At 45.5% G+C, this 12,671-nt stretch overlaps 1 protein-coding gene across 2 annotated transcripts in view; it reads right to left on the bottom strand.

Moving 5' to 3' along the window:
* The window catches only part of NAA50 (N(alpha)-acetyltransferase 50, NatE catalytic subunit), a 31,343-nt gene that overhangs the window by 17,571 nt on the left and 1,101 nt on the right, over positions 1–12,671 (bottom strand). The window lies entirely within an intron of this gene.

The raw sequence follows: 12,671 nt of genomic DNA on the forward strand, positions 1-12,671 counted from the left end.
ATGGGTCCCCTTTGCCACTCAGGAGTGTGTGCTGCAGCTGGGAGACCGCTCCGCCCCCACCCGCAGCAGGAAGGCAGCAGGAGGGAAGCCAGCTCTGTGCTTCTTCTCCTACAGCTGCCACTGCTTTCTGTCAGGGGCAGGGGGCTGCAGACCTGGGTCTCTGGCTCTGTAGCCCTGGCAGCTGGGGACCCCCTCTAGCAGGGGGCAGGGGCTGTGGGTGAGTGGCAAGGGGCACCAGCAGGGTCAGGGGGCCGTGGGAGGCTTTTAATTATGGATTTTGGGGATTTTAAAAATCGGAGAATTTGCAATTTTTTTAATCAGGGAAAACCAGGATCCCTGCTTACCCAAGATCCACAAACCTGGCAATCCAAGATGCCCCACTTCCTCTGGCACTGGCACTATCACAGAAGGAGTTTCTAGCTGTGTTGTCTCTGTCCTATTCCCATATACCACTGAAGTTGCCAACTTTTTGAAAGACACCACAGATATCTTAAAGAAACTAGCTTCCAGCTAACACCGTACTGGCTACCTGAATGCTGCACCTCTGTATGCCAACATCCCAAATGAAGACAGCTAGCAAGCCACAAGGAACGTTATCCCTAATAAGAAAGTTGCTTCCATTTCCATTACATTCTCCTGCTTTGTCCTAACACTAAACTAAACTATTTCAGGTTTAGGGTCTCCCTATACCTATGAATAAATACCACTACCATTGGGCACATGTATGCCTCCCTGGTATGCCAACATATTTATAACAGACCTTGAAGTCCATTTCCTCTGCAATTTACCTAAGCTACATCAATGTCATCTTTATTGTATAGACACAGCGGAGACTTAGTGAAGGGGCACGTGGAGAGGATGGATGTGTTCAAATCAGTGGGCCCAGGTGAACTTCATCCAAGGATGCTGAAGGAATTGGCCTGTGTCATAGCAGAGCTGCTGGCATGGCTGTTCAAGCACTTACGGTGCTCTGGTCAGGTCCCAGAGGACTGGAAGAGGGTCAATGGAGTCCTTATTTTCAAGAAAGGTAGGAGGGACAAACCAGGAACCTATAGGCCAGTTAGTCTCAGCAATATCCTTGGGAAAATTATAGAAAAATCTTTAAGGATCACATCTGTGGGAGTCCAGCAGGGGAAATAATACTGAAAGGAAATCAGCACGGGTTCATTGCAGGTATATCCTACCTGACTAACCTTGTTTCTTTTTTATGACCAGGTCACAAAATGCTAGGATGCAGGAGTCGAGGTGGATGTCATCTACCTAGACTTTAAGAAGGCCTTTGATATGGTATCACATTCCATTCTTGTAAGTAAACTGAGAGGCTGTGATGTAGATGATTTGCCACCCACCTGACCCATGGAGTCATAGCTAACTCCAAGATGAACATGGGTTGTCAATGTGAAGTGATCAACAAGACTAACTGCACTTTATCATGCCTTAGATGCATGATGAACAGGTCCAGGGAGGTGATGCTTCCCCTCTATGTGGCCCTGGTCAAACTGCAATTGAAGTACTGTGTCTAGTTTTGGGTGCCGCACTTCAAGAGGGATGTGTAGAATCTCAAGAGGATTCAGAGAAGGGCCACTCATGTGGTCAGAGGCCTGCAGGCAAGGCCCTATGAGGAGGGACTGAGGGATCTAGATCTCTTCAACCTTCGCCAGAGAAGGCTGAGAGGTGATCTTGTGGCTGCCTATAAATTCATCAGGGGAGGGCAGCAGGGAATAGGAGATGTTCTATTTACCAGGGCACCCCCGGAAGTAACTAGGAACAATGGCCACAAATTGATGGAGAGCAGATTTAGGTTAGACATTAGAAAGAACTTGTTGACAGTAAGGGTTGCCAGAATCTGGAATGGGCTTCCAAGGGAGGTGGTGCTCTCCCCTACCTTGGGGGTCTTTAAGAGAAGGCTAGGTAAGCACCTACCTGGGGTTGTCTGACCCCAGGGCTCTTTCCTGCCCAGGGCAAAGGGTTGGACTCAATGACCTACTGAGGCCCCTGCTGACTGTAACACCTATGAATCTATGGGAAGAAATCTCTAGAGAAATTTTCACCAGAACTTTAGTTTGATGGAGGGGTGGAAGTTACTAATTCTAAAATATTCCATGCAAAAAATCTGCTTCTTAGACACTACCATATTGCTGTGCAATGGTCACATTGCTGCCACACTGTATTGGAAACCAAAACTGTAGCCACTCAGATCAAAGCCAGATTCAGACTTTGCTCTAACCTGCTACAATACCAACCCTGAGACAAAGACAACAGAGTCCCTCTGGTTTTCACCTATACCTACAGCTGCCTGGCTTGAGCACCTTAGACGCATCGTTAGTGACCTCCAACCGCTCCCAGAGAAGGATGACCATCTCAAAGTAGTCATGAGGAATAAACCTGTCCTGGTTTAAATTCAGCCTCCCAGCCTCAAGTGACATCTCTCAAGAAGCAGGCTACTTAACTCCCACTGTTACTGAGGTACCAGGCCTTGCAACTGACCTAGATAACTTCTGTACCCCAACATCAATACAGACCACATCATCATTAGACTAAATAACACTGGTAACATCCAACTTAATTCACTAGCAATTCCCCTGTCATATATGCCACCACATGCTTAAAGCCCTCTGTGGTCTATACCAGAGAGACAGGCGATCCCTGTTTGACAAAATAAATGAACACCAATATAATGCCAGCTAGAGAAAGACACGCAGGCCTGTGGCAGAATACTGTCACCTCCCTGTATACTACATCACTGACCTCAGTGGGGCTTAGTCAGCAAACTTTGAACTACTGATTTAAACAGGAGACTGCACAACAAGAAATCACCCACAGACTGCATTAGATCAATAGTGACCTACAAAAAAACAACGTTATCCATGTTCGCCACGATTTCCTGAAAAAATCAACCAAAAAAAGTGTTAGTGAGGTAGACTGAGTGAAGGTATCCTTTGCCAATCAGCAGAGAGAGGCAGGATGAAGAAAGAAGTAGTGACATAGAGGGAGGGAAGGCATCTTCTACCAATCAGCTGCACAAGGAATGGAGCCACCACAAAAAAATCAGCTCTGTGCACCTTGAGTGAGCCATGAAAAATCCATCATCTTACCACAACTTAGGTAGATCCTACATATTAAGTCTGGTTTAAACAGAGACAACCAATTGTTATCCCATTACCTGCATTACCTTTTGAAACTCTTTTGTTCCTATGAGTTTATTGCTTGTTTGTTTGCCTCTCCAGCACAAACAAGCAAGCAATAAATGCATAGGGGCAAAAGAGTCGTCCCCCCTCACCCCGCCTTTTGTATTCAAGTTCCCCTTTCCTTTTATACAGAGTGTTGTGCATGCCCTTCACAGCATCTGATTTAAGTGGGTGGGCTTCAGCCAAGAAAAGCTTGTGCTATATAATAGACTAACCAAAGTAGATTATAAAGTACAGATCTACCCTGCCTTTCATTTGACTTCAGATTAACACTGCTAACTATACCTCTCTACTCAGATTTTAAAAGCATGGGAATACAGCCTCTTCCCAACATTGTCCTTTGAGTATTTATAACCCAGGCGTACACTTTAAGACATCCAATATATGCTGTTCCAGTACTAACTACTAAGCAGTAATGCTCAAGGCACACCTCAAAAAATGCTAGCTCTTAGCCTTCACTTCTTTTGGCAATGTAAAAAAGTGAAAGCAATTATTCTGTTGCACAGAACTCAGAAAAACCAAGAGAGTTCAAAATGTTTGTGACATTGATATATAGGGTTATTTCACTCTTAGTTTTAAGGCCCATGGGGCTCGGAGTGCAACCTCCTGTGCAATGTGGGCCACAGATTTCACCCAGTTCTTATATATATTCAGTCTGGGCTTGAACTAAAGTATGGCTGCCTAGCTTCAGACTGGCCAGGGGCCACCATGCCATACTAGTCACAGACTCTGGGCCACATGTTGCATGGGCATCCCAGCATCTCTGCTGCATGAAGAGAGCATTAACCCCTGCCTTCTCCCCACCCCCACTGCTACATGGGCAGAAGTCTCTTCCCTACCACACAAGCTCCCCTGCTGATGCTTGAGTAGTACGAGACACCCCCAGCTACATGAGCCTTCTAACTCGAATGCACAGGCACTCCCACCCTTTCCTAGCTCCTCACTGACACTGCTGTGGAGTGCACATTCTTTTCACCAACCCTCTTGCCCTGCTGTTCTGCCCCAGCAGTCCGCAGGTTGCACATTAACCACTTGTAGGCCAACGCAGCCCACCTGCCAATTGGATAGCCCTGAAATAAAGCATCTCTGATCATGCACTCTAGCCATGTGAAAATCAATATAATTTGTTGATGTACTTGGAGGGTTTGGTAAAAATTTCTTCATGAGCCAGATCCGGCCCATAGGTCATAGGTTGCCAACTCCTGCTCAAGGTAATTACTAGGGGTGCACCAATAAAGATTTTCTTGGCCCATTCCCTGAGGTGAGGCTATGTACAGTCTTCAACAGAGCTATGTCTGTTCTCAAAGTGCTGATTTGAATTTAACAGATTGTATCAATGGGTTAACTTCAATCCCACTGGATGTGACAGAAGTCCCACTGGAGTTTTCTCTCAATCTTTCAGAGAGATGAATTAGACATGGTCTGCACCCACTTGTATCAGAGATGAATACTCCTTAATGGTATAATTCAAGGGGAGCAAACTGTATTAGCCTACCATTCAAAAGGAATCAGTTTTTCCAAGACTGAAGCTCATGAAGATAAACATTCCAAGTTACAGAATATATCAATTTTTTTCAGCACCAGTGCATTAATGTGCATCTTGCACATTAAAGAAGGAAGGGGAAATACCAAGTTTCTTAATGTTACAAGAATCTTAGCCTCACTCAACTTTAAATAGTGCTAGTCCCTCCCTAGAAGGATGTGCCTGACTGAAACAGATGCCTATGTAACTGATAGCAGGCTCAGACATATTTAAAGCAGTTGGCATTCTAAATTTAGCAGAACAGTATCCCCAACTTCCAAATTTTACCACCTCTATCAAGGAACAGTCATAGAGACTAGGTAAGAAAAGACAATCCAAACTAGAGAACTTCAGAAAGGACTAGCTGCCTACCATGCAAACAGCTAGCTCTGCTGTCTCTCTTTCGGCTTCCATGCCAAAACAGGATAAAGATAATCCAAGATGAGCAAGATAACCCACTGCTATAAAACAAAACTGAAAGACCTAGAACTGGAGGGTGCATCTATGCTCTGAATCAACTGCCAAGCAAGGAAAGCCTCACTCCTTGTTTCATCCTCAGACCTTTCTTAGCCCAATATACCACTGAAAAAAATTGTTTAGCATTAATACTTGATGCACTGCCAGAAGCTAACTTCTAATTGGGCAATGGATTAAAAAAGTCCAGTACATTTTTATGTAATCAGTTAACTGGCTTCAGAATTTGATTTAATAGAATCAAGAAATAGGGCTTCAAATGGACCCAGTTCATAATTTGAGAATTTCTGAACATGCAAACTGATAAGGTACAAAAGCCTCTTTTACAGTGTATAAGGGTAGCTACAGTCTAAATCTGTCCACAATACTCACTTCCAGAAGGCTTCCTGGACTATATTTTTCTAGACCAGCGAGTCAAATTCAGCCCACCAACAGACTAGATCTGGCCTCTGGGGGGCACCTGCCAATTGAGTGCATCTGGACCACGGCTGCCCCCGTGATGTTCCCCCCACCCCACCAGCCAGTTCCCAGGACCTAGCAAGTGGGCAAATCTCCCCCTTACATACACATACCCTCCTCTCTGCCCCAACACATCCCACCCCAGAACCCTCCCCCTACACAATATACAAGAGAAAAAAATTATTTTGAGCTATTATGCAATCAACTCTGTATACACTACTCAAAAAAGCATGTCAGGACAAAAATATTTTAAAATAAAATTAAAATATGTTAGTTGATGTTTACTTTTTAGTACATGATTTATCTGTAATTTGTTAAAATGATCACTTCTAAAAAAAAAAGTGTATGTGGAGCTCTCAACAGCTCACCAAAACGTAGTAAGTGGCCCTCCGGCAGAAATAATTGCCCACCCCTGTCCCAGACCAAGGCAACACTAACATGGGGTGCGATTTTTCTGAATCAAACCAGACCCCTAGGAGGCATACTGGCCTGAAATGCAAACTCACTGTCAGAAGGAATCTCAAGGAGGCAAAGACAGGAGAGCAACTCAGAATCTCAGTTATTCAAATGCTCAGGTTCAAGTGAGAGACAGACAGGTCATTTCAGCAAGGGCAAAAGCAAAATAAGCTTAACCCAAAGAAAATTAAAGGGCTCCACCCACTGTAATCAATGGGAACTGTACGTAGAGCTAGTAGGACAAAAAGACCTCAGGATTTTCCATCAGAAACAACATGTAATAGGGTAGAACAGATCTGCGATTCCACTCTCCTCTTCTGATGGTCTACTGTACCAAAGCCCAAGAAAATCCAAAAGACAGGCAAATACCATACCTAAACTGAGGCCTAAAAAGAACTCACTCACCTGATGGTAAACAGCATATCATTAGTCAGAAATGAAGCCCAGGAATCCTGACTCCTCCAGCCATTTCATGTTAAAGAGCATTTAACCATCTAGACCATTCATATGTAGACCCATTATTAAAGCCCAAACCAGGGATGTAAATAACATTAAAAAAATATTAATTTAATCTCCTTTAATTATATCAGGTAAACAATTAACTGATAACACAGCTACTGATAGGAGCCACTTCTGGCTCCAAGAGCCTTTAGAATGAGGGGAGGGAAGGATGAGGTAGGTCCAGTCAAACAACACAGCCCACATGAAGCCCTGTGCTGGGAGGGAGGGAGCACCTGTGAACGAACAGCTAACTGCTTAACTGATAAACAGGGATCCAGGTTCTCTCTTTGCTATGGAAAAATGTGGATTTTCCCCTTTAAAGCAGAAAAACATGGCCATGGGAAGCTACAGGTTTCTACTTGCAGGCTGGCAAAGGGGTAGCCAGTGGCCAGCCGGGTAGAGCTGTGGCCCAGGGCATGAGTGGCTGCACCAGTTTCAATAAACTGATTAAAAAAAAACACCCAACATTTTAATGAAAGTCAGCGAATACTGTGCATGGCAATAAGGATCCAAGATTCAGGGCAGAAAGCTGAGTACACGTTACTGACACCTCCAGATGCAAAAGGTCATGGATCTAAACCTTTGTTTGTCTGTACAGCTACCCTATTTGTCTTGCAATCAATGGACTTGATGACAACTTGGCAGTCTTCTGTTTATCTGGGGAGCTTTTTTCTATATGCATGAAACCCAGGATGACATATTTTGTAGGGCTGTGAAAAAAGGCAGCATTTTGTTTTGACCAGCATTTCAGCAGAACAGCATTCCGTTTTCAATCGAAACAGCTGTTCCGTTCTGTCTAAACAGGGTTTCAACGTTTTGCCCATAGGATACAATGGGGAAGGTCAAAACAGCCTATAACTTTGTCATTTCTGGCCTGATTTGGATGAAACTTGCAGAAAGTTCTGAGGGCATGAAGCCTGCCACATTTCAAGGACGTAAGTGCAGGGAGTTCACAGAAACTGCACCCCAAAATACTGAAAGCAAAATGTGTGTCACATGTATGTGTTAAGCCACAGCAGGGTCAAAACTGCAGGCATGCTAGCCCCTCCTGAGGACACAAAGCTTGCCACATTTCAAGGAGATAGGTGCAGAGCTTTGAGGGAAACTGTACCTCAAGCTGTAAACAAGCAAAACTTGTGACTTGGGTGACACTGTGTGCGTTAAGGCACAGCAAGGTGAAATCTGCAGGCCTGCTGGCCCCTGCAGAGGCCACAAAGCCTGCCAGCTGTCAAGGAGATAGGTGCAGAGGTTCTGGGGCCCTGCACCCCTAGCTGCTGACAGGCAAAACTCATGACATGGGTGCTTGTGCAACTGCTGCCTCTCATCAGGCAGCAGGACTAAAGATCCCCCATCACTTGCCACTACAGACCTGGCAGTAATCATTGACCACAGTATAAACACAGAGCCAGCAGTGCAATGCTGTGGCCAGCAGGGCCAACAATAACCTGGCATGCATCAATTGATGCATCTCCAACAAAACCATTGCAAATAAGCGATTCTCCTGCCCTACTAGGTTCTACTTGGCATTGGTGAGACCACAGCTAGAGTACTGCGTCCAGTTCTGGGCTCTGCACTTTAACAAGGGTGTGGTAAAGCTTGAGAGAATCCAGAGAAGGGCTAACCATATGATCAGAGACTTGCATGACAAGCCATATGGGGAAAGGCCGAGGGACCTTGGACATTTCAGCCTGAAAAAGAGAAGGCTGAGAGGGGACTTAGTAGCAGCTTACTGCTACATCAGAAGTGTACATCTAGGGCTTGGTGAACAACTGTTCACCAAGGCACCTTTGGGGAAAACTAGGAGTAATGCTCACAGACTGGACACCCTAGTTGTGAAGTAGTTTTTCCCAATGTCGAGCCTGAAACAATCTTCCAGGAGTTTGTGACAAGTTTTGCCTGTCAGCAGCTAGGGGTGCAGGGCCCCAGAACCCTCCTGCACATATCTCCTTAACAGCTGGCAGGCTTTGTGGCCGTAGCAGAGCCTAGCAGGCCTGCAGTTTTCAGCCCCCTGTGCCCCAAGACAGACACAGTCCCAGAAGCACTCATGTCATGAGTTTTGCCTGTCAGCAGCCAGAGGTGCAGGGCCCCAGAACCCCTGCACCGACAGCTGGCAGGCTTCATGGCCTCAGCAGGGGCTAGCAGGCCTGTAGCTTTCACCCTGCTGCACTTTAACATACATAGTGTCACCCACGTCATGAGTTTTGCTTGTCCGCAGCTTGAGGTAGTTTTCTGCAAAGACCTGCACCTATCTCCTTAAAACTTGGCAGGCTTTGTGGCCTCAGCAGGGGCTAGCATGCCTGCAGTTTTGACCCTGCTGCGGCTTAACACATACGCGACATGAGTTTTGCTTTCAAGACTTTGGGGTACATTTTCCCCCAACCCCCTGCACCTATCTCCTTGAAACTTGGCAAGCTTTATGCCCCTAGAAGGGGCTACCATTCCTGCAAGTTTCACCCAGATCAGGCCAGAAATGACAAAGTTATAGGCTGTTTCAACCTTCCCCATTATAGCCTATGGGCAAAATGTTAAAACAGCCTCGAAATGGCAAAACATTTCAACTTGCCTCATTTTGTTTTGACTATATCTGTTTCATTTTGATTTTGCTGTTTCAACCTTGAAATGAGTCGAAACAGCATTGAAACAAAGCTGGCGGCGAAATTTCGCACAGCCCTAATATTTAGTGACAATTCAGAAAGATCTTTTTTTTTCCCTCCCAATGGAAACAAAGTAATAGTTGTGTACAAATGACATAGTACAGACCTGGACAAACAGATCTGAACCTTTTATATAGGACTTGATACAAACTCACATCCTAAACTTTACAAAGGGTTGAGGGGAGGGAAAGAAAAATAAATACTACCTTGGTAGAATTTACTTCAAAAACTACTTCTGTGTAAGTTCCATGCCAGAGCCGTAGATAATCTTCACGTGCCCTTCCTGGCTTCAGACACTGCCTTGCTAAGTCTCTGGTCTGTGCCTGATGTCCTCCACCTATTACATCACCTCACTAAGGTTTCCATTGGGCCAGCTGTCACCAGAGAAGCAGCTCTTGTTTGCAACACTCTTCATTTGGCAAAGACTGTCCCTTACTATCTTTTTGTATAGCATCTACTATTGAAGAGTGCCTCATCTCCTTCAAGGCTCACAAACAAATCAGAATCAATCAGGAGCAGAGCCTGATGTTTATAGACTACAGATCCAGCCTCCCAGAAATCTGTTTCTTGTTTACTTCTTTAAAATTTATCTTTGGGTGCAGCCCTTTAACTACGAGGAGCAGAACTTAATTTTCTGAGGCATCATGAATTCATGACTGCTAATTTGAGCTCATTTTACTTGGTGAGTTTTTCTGTTTTACGCTCCGTGCTCAGAGACAGTAGCATGAAAATGTTACCTGAACAATGCATAGGCTTTAAAGAAGAAATATATCCATATATAAAAGAGACAATACTGAGGACAACCCTACTTTACATCACCTTGCATCTGAATATCAGCAATGTCTACAGACAGTAGAACTCAAGTTCCTTTCACTTATGGTTTTTCCCCATGGTTCAAAGTCCATATAAATTTAAAAAATAATGAAAGTGAAGTTTAAGACCAACTAAGTAAAGCAAAAGTGTATGGGCAACGGACCACAAATTTCACAGAGGTTTCTTCTAAAGAGAACTATGGGAATTTCTCCAAACAGTAGCAGTACATAGTTAAGGAATCCCAAGTTCTCTGAACAGGCTATGTCAAGGAAGCTACAGCTGCCACCACAAGAGGCCCCCCAGCTTATTGATTTCTGCATGGTCCCTGCAATGGAGTTTCTGGATCTAGCCTTTTGACACAAAGGTCTTGTGAGTGTTTACAAAGGGTGTGACATTCACAAAGGAATGGGAAAAATCCCTATCAGGCAGCTGGCAAGCTCTTCCAAAATTAGAGGCAGGAGGAAAGGGCTGCAAGCCACATACCCTGTCTGTTTTGGATTGGAAAGGTATAAAAAAACCTCAAGGAACCATGTGACTGGTTCCTTCTCTCATCCCAGTTCACTAGGAGCCTCATTCATTCATTTGTTGCTCAGGCTCTAGAGCTGATCTACAAAACTCCCAAGATTACCACTATGCTTTCAAGTACATGTTAACTAACATGCACTTAGTAGAAAATTCCCATATGGAGCCATTCAAAACTGGGTTTTACAGCTACCAGGTAAAATTGCCCCATGCATCTGGTGCACAGTCAGACCAAGAACGCCTGCAGCACATGTACACTCCTCCAGCATTAGGATTCTCCAATAACCCTAAGCAGGTAGGAGAACTGGCTCATGCTACAACCCTTCCTTGTCCAGCTGGCAGCATCTCCCAGAAACAGAGGCAAGGCAGGACAGGTGGAACTTCCACATACACTTCCATTTCTGGGAGGAGGGATGGACAGCCAGACCAGGAAAAGCCACAGGTGCCAGACAGGCAGGAGGCACTTTGCCAGGGCAGCACAGGGCGTGTGGTAGTGGCACAGAACTTCCCTGCACCGCTCTGCTGCACTGGGTCTCAGCAGAGCAGGGAGCCCTGAACCCACAGCCAACCCCTGCCCCACGCACAAATCTGAGGGTCATGTCCCTCCTATACTTCCGCCAGGAGTGTGCACACCAATGGGGAGCCAGCCCCTCCCCTGCCCCCTGGAAGAGCTGTCCCACTCCTTGTCCAGGCCCTGCAGCCACACATGGCCCTGGGCCCCAAGCCCCACATACTGCCTGAGCTGGGCTGCAGCCCAAACCCCAGCCCACCCAACTCCCTCCCTCATTATGGAGGCCTCAATTCCTCCCCGACTTACTTGTGGGAGCAATTCCCACCCCCACCCCCAACTTACCTGTGAGAGCTGCTCTCCAGGCTGCCTGGCAGCCATGTGAATATCTGAATGCACACATGCACATGGTACCCCCTTCCTAATAGCCTTCCTCCTGCTCCCCCCAGACCCTTCCAGGCTGCAACTCTGAAAGCACCATTTCACCATGCTTTTCTCTTTAAAAATGAAGAAATGAAAATCCAAGACTTTCTCCTTAAAAATGAAGAAATCTGGGATTGACCACATTTTTCCATGGTGAACAGAAAGCCTGGATCTGCGTTAATGATGCATGGAAGTTTTTTTGCCAGGTGCTAAAGTACTTTGGCCAGAAGTTGCTCTTGGCAGAAAAGGAAAATTAGGAGTGTAAGAAAAGCAGAGACAGAAAAGTATAGACTATCACAGTCCTGTTTTGATCCCCTGGAATTTGACATAAACTTCACAATTGATTTAAGTAAAAGCAGGACTGAGGAAAAAGTCTATTATTAAAGGGTCATCAAGGAATTTTTTTTTGGGGGGGGGGGGGGGGGGGTTCCCCCTGTTCTTTTGTAATGAACCTCCAAACTCAGAACCACTGAAGCCCCAGATAAGAGAAATGACAATTTTCACCCAGGCACATTTTGTGTGCTACATGTAATTCTAACAGGAGACTCCAGTCTGCTCTGGCCTGACATAGAAAGTTGCCCAGACAATGTAACATATTCAAGCCTAAGCAATACTCTGCCTTTCAGTTCAAAACTGATATAGAATCCAAGCAGAGCCAAGCCACTGAAAACCAAAAAGCCTGGGGAATACAAGCTGAAACCAAGTTCTAGCTTCAGCCATATCTAACATGTGACCTGCTTCAGCACATCTAACATGTGACCTGCTGCTGATCAATTTTATTGCTCTTCCTGCATGCCCACCTATTCCTGACAAGGCTGCTCTGCCTCTTTTCCCACAAGACCTAGAGACAAGAATCTACTGATTATATTGGACACTGCTTTATTGACAGGCATTAATGTAAGATTACCAAGAATCTGTGTTTTCTTTTTCCCCATGGACAAATGCAAATTTTCCCCTTTGAAACAGGAAACCAGAGTTCCAATCTGCAAGGGTGTTTGGGGTTAGGGGGAAGGCCACTAGAGGCAGGGGGTACCATGTGCATGTATATACACACACCACACACATACAACCAGGCAGGGTGGTGGGTGCAGCTCCTGCAGCTACCTGCAGGTAAGTCGGGGGGGGGGGGGGGGGGGGGAAAGGGGGGGGCG

Source organism: Gavialis gangeticus, unplaced genomic scaffold (assembly GCF_001723915.1).
Source record: "Gavialis gangeticus isolate Ggan-Ray unplaced genomic scaffold, GavGan_comp1, whole genome shotgun sequence".
Taxonomy (NCBI): domain Eukaryota; kingdom Metazoa; phylum Chordata; order Crocodylia; family Gavialidae; genus Gavialis; species Gavialis gangeticus.